We start from the raw sequence: 22,510 nt of genomic DNA on the forward strand, positions 1-22,510 counted from the left end.
TCTCTACCTTTTATTTCTGTATCGCCTTTCTTTATTTTTCTTCCCACCCTACTCTTTTCCCCCTATTTTATGCCCTTTCCTTACCTTTTCTCCCTCTTCCCCCTTTATCTCAATTTTACTTCTCTCCCACCCATATCTTCATCACAATTTACAATCTGATTTCAGCTTCTTGGCCATTTGGCCATTCACACCTTTTATACTGTCTATGGTATTAGCAGCCTATTAGCAACTTCTCCGTTTGTTTCTGTGACTATGACTCATCTTTCATTCCCTCACCCTGCAATATAAACATCTCCCGCTTTCTATGCCTTTTAGCTTTGACAAAGGGTCATCTGGACTCAAAACGTCAGCTCTTTTCTCGCCTTATAGATGCTGCCAGACTTTGAGATTTCCCAGCATTTTCTCATATTGTCAACATAGTTACTCTAAATATAACAAAGAGGCACCATAAAGTGTCACCCAATGTAATGAGTCCCCTAATCTTCCAAATATTAAGCCCGTGGTCCATAAGATCTGGCGGAAAATCTGGGTTACTCTGAATGGGAGGGGAAGTGGACCAATTCACAAGTCATTCTTCACATTCTCAGAAATCTACCAAGTTCAATTACACAACTTGCCAAGGTAAAATTTGAAGTCATTACTTCTAAGCAAATACCATAACCATAACACTATTGTACTCTACTATAAATTCTGAGATCACCCATAAGATTACATATTCTGACCAGCTGTTTCCCAATTAAGCACTTCAAAAATCTTATGATACGGTGGATTAGAAATGACAGGGATTCCAGTTGATGGGGATAAGTGGAAGTGATGTTAGGGTACAAGATCAGAAACCCAAAGTATATTATGAAGTTAGACTAGACCCCAGCTATTTGCTGCTGAGGTTTTAATGTGAGGATATGATTGTTTCACTCCAGGCATGATTCTACTGACAAACTAGGGAGCTTTAAACAAAACAAACTTTATTTTAACAACACAGTTTAACTACAAGTGAATTAGCTTAACATTTAGCAACTGAACAGTCTTGAAGAAGACAAAATATAGTTCTTAACTGCTGACCTATTCCTATGAGTTCGAATTCAAGCAATAGTCCTGTTATAAACTTAAACTCCTCTTCAAAATCCATTCGCAAACAACTCAGACTTACGTGCTTGTACTTGTTAAGAGTTCTTGAGCTTTTTATACACCTCTGGATAGAGAGAGATCTTTTCAGAGAGAGAGAGAGCTGTCTCTTTTAAACAGTATGATCCGCAACTGCTCTTACTTTAAAAAAGAAACTAAACTCCGTCTTTCCTGGAAACTTAGCTCTGTCAACCAGCCTAATCAAAACCTGACTCTGAAATCCCAGAGCAACCTAAAGTAAACAAAAATGTGTTAACTCTGTTTAAACAAACACATCCCGAGCTAAAATCAGTCAGTATCCTACATTCTCAACATCTGAGCTGCCTGGTACCCAGACAAATCAGCACCATTTAAATGGCTGCTGACTTTCAAACATACTCCTTAAAGGATAAAAATACATATCTTAAAGGCTCAGCATCAACACAATGACTTTTGGGACAAAGGAAAAGAACCTGCTTGAATATGGTAAAAATCAAATATTTAAGCCAAGGCCATCACTGAAAAGAATCTGCTGTATCTACCTGATCTGGCCCTAGTCCTATACTATATGCTTCACCTTTAAATCCTTCTAAGGGCTCAGTCACTAGAAGGCAGCCCAACACCACATTCTTAGGGTTGGCTACTCAATAAATTTGCCTTTTTCAGTTTCACCCACATCCTGTGGGCAAACAAAAAAAAAAGTTTCTTCTAGTTTCTACAAAGATTGTCCTCCCTCTCTACCCCCCCACCCCAGTCAAATCTGTGCTGACTGGGATAGTATTAACAATGCTGCAGAAGCTAGTATGATTTTTGTGCTGAAGCATCAGGATAGTTCATTGCATCTTAGAGTCAGATTCATATCTCCCCTAGCAAGAGCACAAAAGCGAATCAAGATCAGGAATCTTTTTATCACCCCTATCCGAACAAATGCACAGGCAATCCAGCAACAGATCTCCACCAATGCTGTTGTGTATCCACCATTCGGAGATGATTCAGCATGATCTCTGGAAACTTTCCACATTGCTTCTCTTCTTGTGAAGAAACCCACTCGATGTTTTGTGCTTCTGCATCATGCAATTGCCTGGAACCAAAAACTAACCACGTTGGCTGATAACTGCATCAATGCCTAATAGGATGTTCCTTTTGCAGCGTAGGAACATGCCACTTGGCCCATCAGGTCTATGCTGTTTATCCTCTGCACAAACTTCCTCTTGTCTTCTTTGTTTAATCCCATCACCTTAACTTTTATTTTTCTCCCTCATGTTTATCGGGCTTTTCCTATTTCAGAAATATTACTCCTAACATGCTGTGCTATAATAACACTGCTGTAATATATAATGGTAACTAACTGTGTAACTAACTTCTAATTAAAGCACTCCATTTGAACTTTAGTCTGAATCTTGCCAGCAGTGGCAATGTTGGGTGCATTGCTGCTACGAGTTTTGATCCACCTCATCAGACGCTGTTTCCGATCCCGGTGGTCAGAGAACTGCACAGCTTCCCTTGTGAACCTCTATCAGGATGAAGTAGAGTCGGGAAAAGACAGGTCTCAGATCTGCTGAGATTTTCCAGCATTTTCTCTTTTGGTTTCGGATTCCAGCATCCACAGTATTTGCTTTTATGTTGACAATATGATATCCCAAGATGCTCCTTTTTCAGATATTCAACTCAGAGGCTATATTCTTAATAAGGTATCTCTTAATGAGGCATCTCTCATAAGACGCTGATGCTAGTGTGTCCCTGGTGGAAATAATCCTAATGTCTTCAGACATGAAGCAATTAATCAGCAGGTTTTTTGACACATTTGGCAGAATTTTCCCAGAAATGACAAAGGGGGTGATCTTACAAAAAAATTCAAAGTCCAGCAGAAAACCGAGACCTTCTGATCTGTTTTTTGAGTGGGTCCACACCTGCTGTCTCATGCACTGAGACTAAAAAAAACCCCTCAAAAATGGTTTCTTGCCTGCAGGGGAACAGGTGTGGGGCTTAAATTGCCCAAAACCTGGCTGAGAGCAGCAGAGGGTGCCATTGCACATGTGCAGGGCTCCAGCAGCAAAGGCCTGTCATTCAGCCTCTATTGCTCTCAGCCAGCCCCATCCCCAGTATCTGCGGTGGCCTGCAGCCTACCTGTTATCCTCCCACCCACCTGGACAGATCGATCCCATGACTCCCCAACCTCCTACTCAGATTGACCAGCTCCAGTTGGCCCTCTCCATCCCCCATCGATGTGCCCCCTCCATTCCCCATTAATCACTAATCCACAGTGGTAGCAGGCCCCCACCACCACAACCAACTGGTTGGCCCTGCCCATGCCCAGTGAGCAGTGCCAAGGGATTGGCACAGTGGTTAGCACTGCTACCTCACATCTTCAGGGACTTGGGTTCAATTCCTGGCTTCGGTCACTGTCTGTGTGGAATTTGTATGTTCTCCCTGTATCTGCATGGGTTTCCTCCAGGTGCTCTGGTTTCCACTCACAGTCCAGAAATGTGTGGGTGAGGTGCTAAATTGCCCCTTGGTGTACTCGGATGGCTAGATTAGAGGGATTAGCGGGGTAAATACGAGGGGTTACAGTGATAGGGCCTAGGTGGGATTGTTGTCAGTGCAGATTTGATGGGCTGAATGGCCTTCTTTTGCAGTGTAGGGATTCTATGAAAGTCATTCCCAGTAATAATGACATGATTGGAATGATGCTGTTTTAAAGGAAGGCACCACATATTAGGGGTCATACCAGTCACGTCCTATATCTGCAAACCGTGGTTAAAAGAAGAATGGTACAGGCAGCTGAGAGAAAGTCTATTTTATGACTTAGCTGTTATATGTTGGTGGCGTCCTCTGTATCAGAAGTGTTGCAGTACGTACAGTGAGTTCATGGGATTATGGTGAAAATTGCATTTGACAGGTTGGGTGCTGAGTTAATTTATGGGAAATGAAAGAAATGCAAGAATCATATGAAGATACCTAAGCTCTGTACCTATAATATTGCCCTGCCAGGTCTTTGAATTCTCCATCTGTAACCCAGCCACCATGCAGCAGGTAGAAGGAAAAATTTTTGAAAGGATTACATAAAACAAAATAGGATATACAGCACCAAAATGCTCCGTATCAGCGTTTTTGTCCAAGACAAGCCTCCGCCTATCTTTACTCATTTAACTAACCTGAAAAATTTATTTTTTATTAATATAACTCAATTCCATGGGTCATTATCTATCACTGATACAATGAAAAGAATTTTACAGCAATAGATATCTATTGAATTTATATAGCAGTGTTAATGTGTTAAAATACCCTAAGGCTGTTCACAGGACCGAAAGGAAAATCAGTGCTAAACAAAAAGTATTAAGGAATGGAGAGGTGATCAGAACCTTGCTCAAGTAACTGAATTTTAAGGAGGGAAGGAGAGATGGAGTTCAAGCAGAATAGTACAATCAACCATGTTAAAATTGTAATGTGTGTGTTTGTGAGAACAATGAAGAAGGACAATAGACCACAGGAACCAACATTGAAATGTCCCTCACTAGTCACAAACCAATGAAAGCAGAAAGTTGCAGGATAGATGAATATGAATCTGGTTCCAAGTTATGTGGATCTTAACTCTATGGACGTGCAGCCAACCCAGAAAACTTCTTTCATTTTCAGCAAAAAATTGCATGTTTTGACTTTGCAGATTGAATCTCTACTGCTTCATTTTCATTGCTGTATCCTGTCAAGAATCTTTGGCAGAAAAATAGCTTTCTGTTACCACGCTAATGAAAATTAAAATAAATTGGATAAATAATTGGCAACGGTTCCTTGGTGCTCACCTCATCAGGTGAAAACCACAGATGCCTTTTCTCTCCATGGTGAACCAGAAATAACACCTCAGAAAGGGTGAATCACGATAAGATTTATAACGCTGTTGAGCCTGTTAGCAAGCATCGCCCTTGCTCTCCGTCACATCATCTGCCAGTATAAAAACTGTTTATCAGGGTAGGAGCTGGTGGGTGAAGGTGTTGAATTGAAAATGACTCAGTTTGGATCCAAGCAGCATTGATCCCACCCACTCTCCACATTTCCAAATTGAAAATCTCAGCTGTTAGAGGGTGAGAAAAACACTGATGATGTCACTGACAGGTGCTGAGTTGAAGCAGAGGAAGAAAGAATCTCTCTTCCTGAAAGTTTGCATTCTGAATTAATTAAAGTGATTCATTCCCATGAACACATTTTTTCAGCAATCATCATCACTAAAAAAGGATATGAGAATGAATTTCTTTATCACAAAGGCCAGGCAGATTAAATCAATGTTGTGAAGTTAAGAACTCGCAAGACTATAACCTACACAATCTCTGTGATAAAGAAAACTATATAATCTTATCCCTACCCACTCCACTTTGCCTCATCAATGGCCTCACACAGACCAAAAAACTCTCTTGTTCGATTCCTAGCTAAAGCTATTGATTTTAGCAAGGGAAGCATTGAGAACTCTATTCAATTGCCTGGAACTCTATCTCCTGAATGCGATTCAAGTGCTTCTGCTGGAAAGTGCATATGTGAATTGGATAACGCTCAACTGCAATGTGCTGTCACTTCCCATCTTTTTCACTCACTGTTGAATAGCCCACTAGCAGGTTTCAGTATAATCACACCCCAGTATGGTCGGTTAGCTCAGTTGACTGGGTGGCTGTGATGCAGAGCGATGCCAACAGTGCAGTGATGCCAGCAGTGCAACCATACTGGCTGAGCTTATTCCTGAAGACCCACCTTCTCAACCTTGCACCTCACCTGAGGTGTGGTGATCTTCAGCTCAAATCACCACCAGTCAGCTCTTCTTCTCAAAGGAGCGAGCAGCCTATGGTCACCTGGGCCAATGGTGACTTTACTTTACTTTTATGAGTCCAGAACAAGAGGCAAAACTGTCTCTTGCTTTTTGGATGACTGTTAGAACTTGGTGATTAAGACAGCTGTGTCTGTTCAGTAAAGTGATTGCCAACAAATTGCATGGAACAGAATGTGAAGGCAAGCATTGCTAGTTAGAAATTCCTGGCTTGGGTCACTGGCTGTGTGGAGTTTGCACATTCTCCTTGTGTCTGTGTGGGTTTCCTCCCACCGTCCAAAGATGTGTGGGTTAGGTTGATTGGCCATGTTAAAAATTGTCCCTTAGTGTCCTGAGATGCTTAGGTTAGAGGGATTAGTGGGTAAAATATGTAGGGATATGGGGGTAGGGCCTGGGTGGGATTGTGGTCGGCGCAGACTTGATGGGCCGAAGGGCCTCTTTCTGCACTGTAGTGTTCTATGATTCTGTTATTCTATGATCATTGATGACTGAAATCTGCAAGGAAGACCTGTTATGAGACAAACCTTTGTTCAGAATTAAAGTCAGGTATGAAAGAGCTGACTACCAGCGCTAATCCTGCAATCTGCATATGGGGACCTTGCAATAAGTATTGGTGATTTATTTATTTGGTAAGATTTCAAAGTTACAAAAGTGCATTGGAATGGGCTATATGTTTGCAATTCACCACTTTGATCAGTTTTTTAAGGGTGCAATAAATGGTTGTCCTTGAAGCTGCATTGACATCCTGAAAAAGTGCTCAGTAATTTTCTTTCTTATTTCAGTGCAATGTGATGACATAAATTGAATGAAATGTATAATCTTGACTTAGACATTACGATTATGAGAAAAGCAGGACAACAGTATTTTAAGAGGCTCCGCCTCCCCAAATAAACGAAGTTTTGCTGAAGATTCTCTCAGGAAGCCAATGTCTGGGCCTCTGCAAAGGATTATTACGTTAATAATATCTTTTTTATGAGTATGCTACCTTAATTGGACTTGCCTGTTGACTGGCTTTTTAATATAATTGCACAAATGAGGTAGATGGGAGTAATCCAGACTGAACATAAATAAAAATGCACTGTTGCATGAAGTAGACATATAGTTCTGTTATGTTGAAAGCCACTCTTTTGAAATTAGCCATCCTCCAGTTAAGTGTGTTCACATTGTGTTCTGTTTTCCATGAACTACTCTAAACCCAGTGATTGATATTGTAACAATTATCAGTGTCAGTAGACAAATGGTTTTGGGGAAATTGATGGGTGAAGGCAGATAAATCTCCAGAGCCTAGTAATCTTCTTCCCAGAGTACTTAAGGAAGTGGTCTAGAATTAGTAGATCCATTGGTGGTCATTTTCCAAAATTCTTCAGTCTCTGGACTGGTTGTTACAGATTGGACAGTGGGTAACGTAAACTGGCTATTCAAAAGGGAGGCAGAGAGAAAACAGGGAACTATAGACCAGCGAACTTAACGTTAGTACTGGAGAAGTTGCTAGAGTCCATTATCAATGATTTCATAGCTCAGCATTTGGAACGTAGTGGTATAATCAGACAAATTCAGCATGGATTTACGAAGAGGAATTCTTTGAGAATGTAATTGGTGGAGATGACCAAGGATAACCGATAGATGTGGTTTATTTAGACTTTCAGGAGGCTTTTGACAAGATCTCACATAACAGACCACTATGTAAAGTTAAAGCACATGGATAGAAAGTTGATTAGCAGATAGGAAGCAAAGAGTTGGTATAAGTGGGTCTTTTTCCGATTGGCAGACAGTGACTAGTGAGGTACCTCAGGGATCTTTTCTAGGACCCCAACTGTTTACGTTATATGTTAATGAATTGGGAGGGGGAACTAAATGTATCATCTCTAAATTTACAAGCGATACAAAGTTGGGTGCAGATTGTAGAGATGCTTCAAAATGATTTGCACAAGCTGAGTGGGCATATGTATGGCTGATGAAGTATAATGTGGATAAATGTGAGATTATCCACTTTGATAACAGTAATAGGGAGATTATTTGAATGGGTGTATAGGGCATTGGTGAGGCCACGTCTGGAGTATTGTGTGCAGTTTTGGTGACCTTATCCTTTGGTGAGGAAGGATGTCTTTGCTATAGAGTGAGTGCAGCAAAGATTTACCTGGCTGATTCCTGGGATGGCAGGTCTCATATGAGGAGAGGCTAAATCGATTAGGAGTGTATTCATTGGAGTTTAGAAGAGAGAGAGAGGATCTCATAGGAAGAATGTTCTCGATGGTAAGGGAGTCCAGAACTAGGGGTCATAGTTTGAGGATAGGGGGTAAATGTAGGACTGAGGTGAGTAGAAATTTATTCACCCAGAGAGTGGTAAATCTGTGGAATTCACTACCACAGAAAGTAGTTGAGGCCAAAACATTGTGTGATATCAAGAGGAAATTAAATAAACCTCTTGGGACTTGAGGGATATGGGGAGGAAGCAGCAGGATCAGGATATTGAATTTGATGGTCATGAATGGCGGAGCAGACTCGAAGGGCTGAATGGCCTTCTTCTGTTTTCTATGTTTCTATGATTACTAAATGCTGTCCTACTAAAACATGCCTCCCTATCGCTTTCCTTGCCACCCTTTCAGAACTAAAACATGTTCCAATTATTCTGCTTAATTCTCCAGAACTAATTCCAGCACTGCTTCTTTCCTCATTGGTCTGGAAACAAATCGATAGAGAAAGATCGCTTCAACGTGTTTCACGAATTTTTTCCCTCTTTGCCCTGTTATTTTCTTCATTATGTATTAAGATAGTTAAAGTCTTCGTTATCACTGCTATAACATACTTGCATCTTTCTGCAATCTTCTTGCATATTGATCCCTCAATCTGTTTACCATGATTTGGTGGCTTATAATCAAGCAGAAGTATCATAACTCCCCTCTTGTTCCTCAGTTGTAACCAAATAAATTATTTCTTTGAACTCCCTAGTAAGTAATTGTCTTCTGCTAGTATAGTAGCATCTCTGATCGGTGCAAATGTCCCCTCCTTTTTTATTTTGTATCTTTTCTGAATGCATGGTGGCCAAAAATATTAATTTCCATTTCTTCCCTTCTTTGAACCAAGCCTCCATTATTGCCATCATAATCCCATATTACTACTTGTGTCTGCAACTCCCCAATTTATCACACTCTGGGCATTTATGTACAAGCATGATAAGCCCACCTAGGTCTGCTTCATATTTCCACACCCATCCCCCACCTCTCCCCAACATCTGATCACCTCCTATTTCTGAATTGCTCTTTATTTCAATGCTGTTTACCATTTCTAGAGCTTCCCCGTATGTTGCATCCTGGTGGCCCTCCGCTGATTAGATGAGTATAAAGCACCTGTTAACCTCCAAGCAAAGACATTGGTCACAGCATTGTTGACCTGTTACTTTCCATGGCTATTTAAACGCACAGAGAATGGCTAAGGGGCAAAGCAGATTTTGCGTATAGTGTGACACGTGTGACCTAGGGTGTATCAATAATTTTGAAGGTGTTCTAACCTTTTGCATTGACTTTCTTGTAATAAATGGAAGAATTAAATTTTAAAATCTAATGTATTTGTAATGTCTCCCATCTGCTGGAGGAAAATAAACCACCCCAGCACTTGCGTTATCTTTGGGAAACAGCAGATTCTTTGCATCCTCCCCTTTATCAAACATGGTAAATGTTCCTTATGAAACATGTTACCAAAGTATTTGTGTGGACTATAGTGACTTCCAAGATTTTAGGGGCATTTTCACTGGCACGTTGACAATTGATTTCCTGAATTTTGTCATCTAAGATTGACAGGAGTAACTTGCTGCTAATTTTGTCCTTTTTATACATTTTCTCAAAATATTGCTACATGAGGATTACCAATATGCTGCCTCCAGCAGTTATATCCTACAAGAACAATTGAGCCATATTTTATTATGGGTTAGCGCATGACCAGAGACAGCATTAGCAGGAATAACACCTAGCTGATTGAATGAGTACAGGATTAGTCTCATTGTAAAAATTTTGGTAAACTTTTGTATGCAACTTCCAGTCGTGTACTCCCAGTTTGAGGGGTGTGGAATCTAGTGGTGTCACAGGATTAAAGTCCTGCAGCATCAGATTAAAGGAAGGCATATGGTGGCACTATTACTTTCCCTGCTGCCTCACAGCAGCAGGGATCTGGGTTCAATTCTGGCCTTGGGTGACTGTGTGAGTTTGGCATATTCTCCTGTGTTTGTATGGGTTTCCTCCAGGTGCTCTTAGTCCAAAGACATGTAGAGGCTAAATGGATTAGCCATGGTAAATGCATAGGGTTATGGGGATGGAGTGAGATGCTGTTTCGGAGAGTCGGTGCAAACTCGATAGGTCGGATGGCCTTTTTCTGCACTGTAAGGATTCTATGGATGGAAGGATCATTTTCTGACAGGAACAGCTGAAGAAAGCTTTGAACTTGAATTTGTTGCAGGAGAGAAAAGAATGTATTCGACAGGAGCTGAACCAGAAGTGCTGCTTCAGTAACCGAGAGAGCCAATGTGCAGGAGGAGAACATCATTGTGGCACCTTGACACTATTGACTACACAGACCGGCAACGCACAATGAGGGCACAGTGATAATGCATTTTAGCAGTGAATCTGACACTCCAGATGTCTAGTTAAGAAGATTTATCCAAACCTCAGCAAGCTGAGTTACATTCACCCACCGTGACATACTAATTAGCTATCCGAAGTACATAGGGCCCATAAATTTTCTTCTGCTCTCATTATTGGTACTTTGCAACTGCACCTTGCATTTGTACATGTTCCTTCAAACAAACATATCTTCAAATGATTCATCAAAACAAACCTCCATTTCAAACGTGTGAAGCTACGATGAACTGTGCTATTAAAATTGGGTATGCTTTCCTGGCAATTTTAGTTTCTTGCTTCAGCTTCTTATTTTGCAGATGGAAGCTGCACAGAACAGAAGAGAACAGGGCTCATGTGAACAGTCCCCTATGTGCTGCACCAGAATTAGTCATAGTGAAATCGTAAGACCATTTCTGATCACTTCATTTCCTGTATCACTCCCTCTTCCAGCCCTCCTTCCATTTGTGTCCATCCTGGAAAGAACTTCCTCCCAATTTATTTAAAATTTTAACCTTAAACCCCAAATGTCTACCCTTTGGCCATCCATTCACTATAATCTACTAATCTAGTTCACCACAACTTCATCTATACTTTGATGTCCTACTCCCCATTAGAAGTATTACTATCGCTCATCTGGGTTGTTCCCCTATATCTCTTAAGTCCAAGGTGAGATTTGAATGGATATGGCAGGTTGGCCATTCACTGCCAAGTCTGAATGGATCACATGAGGCTTTCGAATCCTACTGTCATCCTCCAAAGCTGCTCACTGTCCCAGGGTCATCTGGTATGTATACTCTGTTACCATCATTCAGGTATCACTGTAATTTCTCCTAACTCACAAGGCCAAGCCTTTAAGGATTCTCCTCACCTCAACCTTGAGCTTGCATCTTTCTCTTGTTTCTTATCCATCTCTCCTCATATTCTCCTGAACTCATCTAATCCATGAGAGCCACTTTCTCTTTCGACTACAGTCACCTGGTTCCACTTTTATCTATTCAAAGAATCACCTACAATGGTTTCTGTTCCCCTTGTTTTGTTTGCTAATGCTCCTGTGAAGCATCTTAAGATGTTTTACTAAATCAAAAAGCTATATAAATATCAGTTGTTGAAATAAGAGTCCTCTTCGCAGTTTAGGCTTAAAGTTCCTTTCCAAAACACTTCCTTCTCATATGATTTCCCACTTACTCTGTGCCACCAAATAATAAAATTGACCACCATGCACTTTTTGTGCTTTAAGCTATCGTTCGAGGTTGGCTGATAACAACGTTATAACCTACATTCTTTCTGTAGAAAAATCAAGGACCCGAACTAGAGTCCAATGGTCAGCACCTTTACCAATGAACCTCAACTCTTCCTAACCTTGTTAACTATTCCTAACCTTGCTAGTAGTAATACATCGGCCTTGAGAATTTAGTGGGTTGTTGGAGGGATTTGGTGGGGGGTTCATTCGTTCAGGTAGCAAACTGCCTGAAAGACCCATTCTTGTTTGTCTTTACTGTTGAACTGAGGGCACAGGACCTAATGAGCCCAGTTTTTAAACAAACACAGCTTCCAGGCACAGACATTTGTTCCAGTTCTTGGAGCGTCTGCTAGCAAACCTGGATAGCTGATAGGCATGGAGGAGTTCACTTGTTGCCTTTGCACAGTATTGATGGAAAGATCTTCAAAACCTCTGAACTCTGTGGAGATTATACAAACTCCACAGGCACCTGCAGCAATGCCCACATCATTGTTATGCATTACACAGTTCTGATGAAGGTTCGGGGGGGGCTGCTGCTGCAGGGTCCTGGAGCTCCAGTATTAAGTGGGCACTCTCAGTTTCTCAATTTTTGAAGTTCACATTAAAGGAAAACATGAAAGAAGACAGGAAGAGAGTATTTTCTGCATCAGCCCCTGCATTTGCTACTGCCCTTGTGCACCATTCACCTCCTGCCCCATGCCACACAATTTCCTGTTGGGGGGGGGGACATGAAAAAAGAGATAATCCAGTGCATTCGGATAACATGCTGCACAAGTTCCTCTGAACATTGGAGGTGGGGGGCTGTAAATCTCCTGGATAATAATGTTTTTTCTCTTTTAATTCACAGGTTTTAAGTCAGTCCGCCTTGTTGTCCAACGAGGGGCATACACGCGATGGGTCATACTTGGGCTGCTCTTGAATGTTCGAGATTGGCCTAGTGCTTCATGTCGTTAGTGTGTGCTTAAACTGGACCAGATGCTGGGCAACACGACAGCTCAGTGACTATCACTGTTTGCTGTGCAGACACATGGATTTGGGCCAGTGTCTGTGGGAGTTTGCACATTCTCCGCGTGCTTGCATGGGTTTTCTCCGGGTGCTCCGGTTTCCTCCCACACCCCAAAGATGTGCTATTAGGCTGATTGGAAGTAATAAATTGTCCCTAAATTAGTTTCCCTCAATGTGGATTGCCATAAAACAATAGATAAGAGTCATGGGTGGGTGGGGGGGGGGGAGGGGCGGTGGGGTTCTGGTATTGTTAAAATGGCGGCACGGGCTCGTTGGGCTGAAGGGCCTGTTTCCCGGGCTGTTTTTGTTCTTTTGTTATTTTGTTGGATCGCCTTCCTTCCACCCTCCTGCTGCCCTGACATATCCACAAATTTATGTGGCTAAGGTGAGGCCAAGGGCAGCCACCAAAACTGTTTTATGAACAGCAAATTCCCATGGCAAATTAATCTCTTCTTATGAACAGCTTGCATTCATACATAGTCTTTCACAAAATAATGCATCAAAGCGCTCCTCAACACAAATGAGAAAATGAGTAAGAAGCAAGGAATGGAGAAATGGCCAAGAATCTGGTCAAAAATAAATACTTTGAGATTTTGGAAAAGGTGTAGGAAGAAAGTTCGAAGAGCGCATGTAACATATTAGGTTTTTTATTTCTATATGGAAAAGGCCTTTGAAAAAAGTTTTAAAAGCTCTGCCACCTTCATATCTTGTGTTTAAGAACATTATTATCACTTAATTATAGGAGTAGTGTAACAGGTGTAAGTAATAAAACTTGCCATTTAACAAACTACTCATGCAATCTATGACTGTTAATTCATAATCAATTTTTGCTCATATTGCCCAATTAAAAAGATTAAAGTTGTTCTGTGCTTAAAAAAGCAAGCTAACAAAAAATTTTGATGATGAAAATGTTAATATTCAAATGGATTCACTTAGGAACAGAAAGGCCAATTAGGTCTACAAGTCAGCTTCATTGTGGTCAGGGTTCAATCACATTCATTCACTCTTTAATACCTTTTTCACCTTCTGGTCCTGTTTTCCTAAGGATTGGAGTTCTTTGAAAAAGTTAGTAAAAACTTGGCTCCTATTTCTGGCTCTTTTATCTATTTCTCTCCCACTACTACTGATTGAATTAGTTGTGTTATCAGGTGCAGAGTTTATTTATAGTCCTTTTCAATAAAGTTTTGGAGTATTTTTACTCTATGGAGTTTGGTTAAAATACTCAAAAACCAATTCTGCTTTTAACAGTGGCAATTGCATGAGCCACATTAGGATAAGCTAGAAAACGCAGTGAGGCAGAATACTGGCAGGTACAAAAGACCAATCAGCAAAACATAAGAGGTGAACCTTTAAAAGTGGTAAATTTACTCATCATTAGCACTGTTGGCAAGTGTAAAGATCAGTTTACTGGTGATGAAATTACTTATTTGTGAGCTACATTTTGCAGCTGACAAATGGAGAAAATTTTCATCCCATCAGTAAGGGTTGGATTCACCCTTCATAAATAAATGGGAACTGTAGCACCCTGTCCTGCTTACTCCTTAATTTGATAATGCATTTTCAGGCCACTATAGACTCCTAAAGCAGGCAGCAGCTTCTCATTCTTATAGATCTTACAGTATAATGAGAGAGCCTGTATGTTGTGATGCACAAAATAGTTTGTAGATGTTTTAAAAGTTGGATTCTGATCTTCTCTCTAATGTACTGTGAAATTGGAAGCCATTTGGTTTGTGTAGCCTGAATAGGTATAATCAAGCACAATTCACCATATTTATCAGTTGAAGTTTAATACAAATGGAGTTTCATCCTGATTAATAGCACACCAATATTTTGCTACTGAGCCATCAAGGCAGGAAAGTCGGCACTCCAGTTTCTGTGTCTGTGTCAAACTAACAAGTTTCCTGCAAACCCCCAGTGAGGCACAACTATGGTCACAACGTCCATAAGCAAGAGACAGACTAAAGCAAATTGTGAATTGTAAATATCAAACTGATAATCCTATTTTTGGGATTGGAAAAAAAAACAGAAGTCTTAACTTGGGGATGTTTACAGATGAGGAGGGATAGTGTAAACTAGGTGGTAACAATTTTAACTCTTCATCGACAGCGATATGAGGTGTACATATCCAGGAAGGCACCAGCTTCCTGACTTTACAAAAAGAAGCACAGGTTTGGATTTTCATTAACTGGACCTATCGGGTGCAATTGAGGATGGATAGATCAGTGAGTGTCCTGTGTGGGATGGAGTTTTAACTTCATAGCACCTGTGACGTTACCCACAGGTTACCTGCCAAGAAGCCAGCCTGATTAACAGACTGGTTTCTAGCTGGACAAGAAGCCATCCAAAGGAGGCAGCCTGACAAGGTAAGTCTGCGACCAGCTTAGGGCAGTGGATGCCAATTCTGGGTGCACGAATAAGGTTGTGGATACTGATCCCAGGGTGGTGAAATTCTGGGACGGGGGGCAGAAATTAGAGGCCTTGGTGGTGAGGGATCCCAGGTCTTCAGGAGGGAGGTGGACAGTGGATTTTTCTCACCTGGCCATGGTAGTGGGTTCCTGAGTCTCAGGAAATCCAGCTGGCCATGATAAAGTGCATGAATTTGAATAACAATGACAGTTAAAGTGCCAACCTACCCGACCAATGCAGCTGAAGACACAATGCCAATAACAGAGCAATTGAAGTAGAGGTGCACAAGAAGCCAGAATTAGTTGAGTGCAAATATCTCAATGCAGGCACTTTTGAACAAGGATGAGAATTTTAAATTTGAAGGCTTGCTGGAATGGAAGCCAATGTCATTCAGCAAGTGTAATTGGTACTAGGTGAACATGACTTGGGAAAATTAAAATACAGAAAGCAGAGAATTTGAATTAGCTCAAATTTATGTAAGATGCAACATGAGACACCAACCAGGAGAGCAATGCAGTAATCAAGAGGAATAACAAAAGCCATACTGGAAGATTAGTTCAATGGTTGGAAAATTGGTGATGGAAGCCTGGTAACAAATTTAGGATCATCATCAGAAGTCAAAGGAATAAATTTAATTTTGTTCTTCCCTACAGGCGTATTAAAATATAGAAAACTTTACTCAGGCAGCTATTGAAGCAACAAGTATAATGTTATTTAAAGGCTGCGTGTTTGATGAAACTGATTATAAAAAAGGAAAGCATTGACATCTGATTGGAAGGCTCCAGCTGGAAAGCTAGCATCAGGAAAAATGTGATGGGCCAAGTGGTCTTACGTTGTAACTTCTAGGATATTATGAATGTTGAAAAGATTGTTATGGACCTTGAAGTCTCATCCATTTTAATTCGTATGTGTTTAAGTAACACAAAACATGACAGGACATCATAGTGAGAAGTACAAATTAAGTAATGACCACATTGTGACACAGCATTATCTAAATCAGGGCATTTAAAACTTCCTTCACCCAACGCCACATTTCACTTAGTTTCCTTTAATTCATCCCTCACTCCAACAAAGTTTATTACCTTCAATTCACATGTTTCTGCTTTGGTCTCGCTTGCTAGACAATCCTTAATTAATGACCACTTGTCCCTTTTTGATAATCAATGGCTATTCATCAGCAGAGATTCTCTAACTTCTGTATTATTAATTGCAAGCACCATATTAATGCCTGAATCTCCCCTAATGTGGTCCATGAGACATTGTGAGAAGAAGCAATCTTGTGTCACATTTGCCATTCTAAATTAGGTCATCGTACTTTACTATTTACTTTGGGCTGGCAGAAGCTACATTTTATTACTACTGTAATATATTTAAATATCTCCCTTATCGAACTGATGATATTCAAACTAGTCTCTCAATGCAATGTCTATTTTGTTTCCCCTTAGGATTTTCTGGTTGTCCCATCGTGGAAAATGTAAGGCAAAGCTTGTCGGTGTCTGTCTATGCAATGTGAAGAGGAAAACGCATCCAAAGGAAAACGCTGTAACTTGTCAAGAGTTTACACAAAAGGCTGGCTGTGCTGTAAGCATGTTGCAGATTAGCTGAAGAATTACACAGCGTTTCAGGATATCTGATGTCTTGGTTCTCAGGATACTTTTACACATGGGCACACTAAGAAATTTTGGAAGCCAAATTTTGACCAAGTTTGAATCTTCTGCTAGTCTGGTGGAATTTTAAAAGTGAAGCCTTTTAGGCCATTGGAAACCTCCATCTATTGGCTGTCACATGACAATATCCAGTGATGGTTTGGGGATGCCTTCTGCCTAATGATGAATATTTGGATTATTTTACCTCCAAATGATGTTTGCAGAATTTGGAATTCCTTATGCCTGGGTTTGTTCAATGCCCTCTTACCTTGGACCCTGAAGGGAAAGACTGGAGCGTGCACAGAGTCCAGTTTCTCTCACTCAAGCTTTTGATCTTCATAGGTTTTTTCTGTATTCATAGACCAGAATTCCCTGAGGTGAACTTATTACCTTTTTTAGGGCTGGGAGCAAAAGCTCCATTTTCCCCAAACATTCCACTGTCTTTTGTTCAGTTTCCAGCTGATTCTTTGAGATGGGCAAGTGCAACTCTTGTGTGCAGAGTGCTGTGGACCTCGAGGCATTCGAGAGAGTGACAGCAGTCCTCAGCCCCTTACCAAGAATTTAGCACTCTACAATGGTTGTGAAACACAAACACTGGTCATAGGAACCAGAAGTGTTAAAAGTAACCATGTAACTGGTGACACCTGGACTGATTTTGTGGCCAAGCATGCCATGCAGCTATTACAAGCTATTCCATTCCTTTAATTTGCTGTGAGTGTACTCCACATAATGTTTTCTCGTTGATGTTTGCCTGGTATTTTTCTATATGCTATTTTGAAACCGCCTTAATCATTCCAATTTTCTATTGTATACCTCAAACAGATTTTTTTCTTTTGTACACGACCTGCATTTTTCCTCACCGCTATGCAGTACTGGATTTGTATGGGGTAGAAAAGGAAGGATGGTACTTTTAGCAACAACAGGTCAGTGGGAGGCTGACAAGAGCACAACTGTGGAGGAGTAAGCTTGCTTCTGCCCTGGATCTATGGTAATGTGCAATTTGTTTGGGCTTCCACTCATCAGAATAGGATGAAGGAAAATAATTACCAATTCAGATTTTCTATGCAATGATAAGAAAACTGTGTTAATATTTAATACTGAATATATATATGGCGTAAGTTAAGATTATGCTATTGATATCGAGAAGCAGCGTTTGTAACTGTAACTCATTAACTGTCGTAACCTGTCAAGTGAGGTGTTGTTGAACCTTTGACGGGATCCGTTGCCAAAGGCATCGCCACGTTAAAGCAGTGGGTTAGTAGTGTGCGTGTCTTCGTCTCCAGGTTAGAGCATGACTTGCTGATTCAGTGCTTGCCTTCCATTTAGTTTGGTATTGTGGTTGTTAATGTTGCCCATACTAAATTTACTGTACAAACTCACTGTTGGCAAGCCACAACCTAGGAAGTTCCAGCTGTACTCGGGGAACCCAATCCATTATATCTATTGGATTTCCTAGTCTGGGAGGAGGACGTTTCTGTTTAAACTGGATATGCCATCACACTTCGAACATTTAATCCACTCTGCTCTTCTAGCTCTGTGTTAATGCTATTACAGTCCAGACCTTAATTCTCAAATGCAGAAGTGCTTAAGTATTTTCCATTATTCACACTAAAAGCAAATTAAATACATGTAAAAAAAGATAAGGTGGAGTTTGATATGACATGGATTGTAGGTCAAGCATATTGATTTATAGTTTATCATTGTGCTTTGGATGGTCGGACATAGATTTTGAACTTAAAGCCTTGAAGGTCAAACCATCCAGAATTTTGTGATTTTTTTTTTCTCAACTCCTTGCAGTACTTTGGAATTAATGTATCGGACTATTCAGCTTCAGTAAGGTTTTCTTCAATTTTTGTAATCCTTTTCATTTCCTCTTTGAAATATCACCTGAGTTATTGTGAAATTCCATCTGGAAATAAGTGAAATTATACAAACTTCCAACATCTAGAGTCCTTCCAACTTCAAAATGCAAGTCAATCTTCAGTCATCCTCTAAGGTTCAGATGCCTCTGCCCTCAGATACTTCCTAATGAATGCACCTCATTGTACTTGACATATGCCTTAGAATATCAAGCTGATGTTCTACCCTTTCATTAGTGGAAACCTGGAAAGGAATTTGAATAAAGTGGGGCCGTTTATTGAATTTGATCAATTAACTTCTACCCAAGGCTCCAAATTGGAACCTTAAATTCCCATATTGTTACACAAGAGGTATCACTCTTTCTAGGTGGCTGGCTGGCTTTGCCAGCTACTGTTCCCTCCCCCGCCATTGTGTGCAGTTTTAATCATGTAATCCGCCAGGTATCTGCACCTTCCATATGTTGTGATGTCAACCTGTATGTATGTATGTTTGTATGTGCAAATGTATGTAACTGCATGGATAATCAACTCTGGAAAAATAATGTGAAAACTTACATTGCTGTTCTTGATGAACCATGTATTTGATGAATACCCTAGGATTAGAAAAAAACCTTCAGGGTAACATTAACATTTTGGGAGATGCACTAACATTTATTTGTGAAGGTATCAGCATTAAAGGATGTTTTTACAGTCTAATTGGCAGTATATATATATATAGATATATCAAATTAAGACTTATGCTATGGTTCTGTAAAATACTCAAATTTAACTTCAGAGTATCCAGCATTAAAAATGTACATAAAATTATTTGCAATTCTATAAAAGAGATGGTGTATATTTTGAAAGCTATAAAAGAGATTTACTACACGAGAAGTATAAAGCATTTAGGTTTTAGGTGTTTTCAGGGTTGTGCAATCAAAGATTTACTTCCTCGCTGTGTGGTATTTGTGAATGAAGAACACAGATTCAGTCTGTAACAGAACAATGCTATCCACTTGAAATGGTGTTATCCTGCATCCCACCACAAAGACGCATAATTATCTTGCACAGTGGGAGAATGACTCACGTTCAACCTGCTTCCTGAAGATACTGGAAGGCCCAAGATTTAATAATCAAAATTTGCATTAATTGCATTCAAAATAAAACCTCAAATCTAATTTCTCATACTATTACATATTTGAAATGTTCTTAACATAAATAGTGAAAAGTAATTAAGTGAACTCTATGCCTTCAACAGTAAGAAACAAACTTTCCGCAAAAGGAAATGTTAATTTCTCTTTCAATACAGTGGTAAATCAAGATCTCGATTAGTTCTAGTTTCTTAACATGGACACCTTAAGGGGAAACACTGCCACATTGAAGGCTTTACAAATAACCAGTGGAGATCAAATTAACAGACTATTAGTCAAGGCTGAGCTGATTTTCATTATCACAAGTGACCAAATTGTAGACATGTTTCTTCTCAGACTTGGCCGTCAAAATGTTCGAGATAGTTTACAAAGGTGCATGTGGTGCTCTAATGCTGAACTACAGGATTGCTGCCACTAGAGAACATCAGTGAGCTATGTGAATAGCAAAATAGCCATCAAGTGGTGCAAGCTGGTGTGACAGCATTGAAATTTTCTCTGCCAGTCCCATGGACTTCATAAAACTAATCTCTGTAGTCCCTGTGGAATGCTCTGCTCCTGCAACTAAAACATACGTGCTGAACATCTAATGGTTAGAACAGAATTAAAATGTGATTTTTTTTAAAGCTCTGTGTATCTAAATGGTACTTAAAGCACACAGGTTTCAAAATTTAAATTGGAATAAGTTAAAAAGATTTTACTCAATGAGTATTATTTGAAGCAGATTCTTTATAGACTGGGGGAAATCTTTGAGCATTCATTCCACTGTGCTTTCAAGCATAACTCTGAGGTTCATTACTGAGCAAATGTAACATACAGTTAAAAAGTATGCATTTAAGATAAGGCTGTAGATTGGGCACAATGTGATTGAAATGCATTTAGAGCTGTTGACAAAATGCCCCATTAACAGATGAAACTGAATACAATACAGGCCACACTACACCAGTCACTGTACAAATCACATTAAATTGTCGCTGAGGCCACACAAAAGGACAGTTTTAATACAAATCTCAGACAATTATTTCGCAGTCACTACAATATTGTGTTACAGTTATGGTTACTATCTTACCTGATATCTGTTGTCTTCATTTGCTAATGAACCACATTCTTAAGGAGAGACATTATGCTGCACCTTAATGATTTTAGAAGAGATGGGTGTTGAATGGCATTTGGGACCTATTCAAGTCAACATTGTGCACTACACTCAATAATTATATTTAAGAGGCTTCCCCTGGTGACTGAGCTAGTTAAGGAAGAGGATTGCTGGAGCTCTGGACCACTGAATTAGCCAAATCTTAGGGTGACAGTAAAGATGCTGCAGTAGGTTTTGAATTCTGGACTCAGCAGCGAATAAATGCCCCCGGTTCTAGCTGAGAGCAGGAAGTGTCTCCCCACAGTTCCAGTGCCTGTATTGCTTGACCCATTGTGGCTCTAAGTATATCCAGAAAAATGGGAAGGGTAGACTATCATCTTTGTCCTTTTAGCTTTGTTTGCCTATCCAATCCCTATGTCAGCCCTATTCTCCGTATATGATGATAAGCCTTTAGTCAGTGCAGCCTTCACTTTATTCAAGTTTGATCATTTTTAATGCAGTTGATTGGGCTGCTTAAGATTATATTTGTTTCTCTCATGTAAATATTTGTACAGTGTGTAAATCTCGTCAGATTATCTAAACAGCCACTGGGTGTGGGTGTCTCACATACCAGCAATCCTGCCAACTTGTGCTTGTTTAAAAAATAATTTTAAAAAAGGCAAATAAAAAAAACCTTGTGTTTGTGGCTGGCTCATATAGACTGTTGAGAAACTGTATTCAGTTGTTATCCGTGTAGAGTTTTTACATGTTGTGTATGAAAATGGGGTGACTTCCTAAAGTGAACCTGACTTCCATGTATTTGGAAGGAGGAGTGTAAAACTCACTGTTATAAGTGCAATGAATAATTCATGTATGAACATTGTAAATGTATGTATGCTGCACTGTATTCTGTGATGGCCGTAGTATTGAATATAATCATGATATTGTAAAATGTGATTGTGTAAAAGGTGTCCAAACAAATCATTTCCATTGGAAACCAATAAAGACCTTGAAGTAACAAAATTATCAAAGTGGGGTTCTAGTCATAACAGACTCTGATGTAAGGAACACACCCCAAAAGTTATAACCTGTTATTTTTCTTTACAGTTGATGACTGACCTGTATAGTTCTACATTTTCTATGTTAGTTTTTCTACCTAGCGTTACATTTTCTATTACACAATGTTCGCCAGTTTGTTTCCTTTATTGGGACTATGGAAAAATCATAGCTATCATATGCCTTCAAGAATTCAGTCACCTACACCTTTAGGCAACTTAAAGCGCAAGCATTGTCTCTACAAATTGTATGGTTCAACGATCTCTGACCGCTCTTTATTTGCTGTTACTTTCTGCAGTATTTGTATCTTAACAGCTGGATTAAGCTATAGTCTTGCCAGAAATAGGATTTGAAATAGAAATTGGAACAATCTCGCAATGCAGGAGCCAACTCGACAAGAACCAGGCATGTTGTTTTGGTGGAATAACCCCATATAATTTGTCTGCCAAAAAATTGGCAATTACACAAAACAACGAACAATGCACATCAATATTGTGTTGCTCACCCATTGATATCTTAAACATTATTTGCTTTATATCTGCACTTCCTGTAGCTGGTAAGTGCCAAGGATCTAA

The 22,510-nt window shown here is 40.0% G+C and overlaps 1 protein-coding gene across 7 annotated transcripts in view; it reads left to right on the forward strand.

Moving 5' to 3' along the window:
- Nucleotides 1–21,888, forward strand: part of LOC145339411 (protein bassoon-like) — a 553,674-nt gene extending 531,786 nt beyond the window's left edge. For 5 of the 7 annotated variants that reach the window (XM_080183908.1, XM_080183915.1, XM_080183882.1 and 2 more), the window contains one exon: nucleotides 16,621–21,888. The gene's annotated coding sequence lies outside the window, so the exon portion shown is untranslated. The remainder of the gene's footprint in view (nucleotides 1–16,620) is intronic. The other 2 variants (XM_080183891.1, XM_080183901.1) reach the window with 2 other exon arrangements.
- Nucleotides 21,889–22,510: the final 622 nt, after the last annotated feature.

The sequence above is a fragment of the Carcharhinus amblyrhynchos genome, chromosome 3, assembly GCF_965287045.1.
Source record: "Carcharhinus amblyrhynchos chromosome 3, sCarAmb.v2.hapA, whole genome shotgun sequence".
Lineage (NCBI taxonomy): Eukaryota > Metazoa > Chordata > Chondrichthyes > Carcharhiniformes > Carcharhinidae > Carcharhinus > Carcharhinus amblyrhynchos.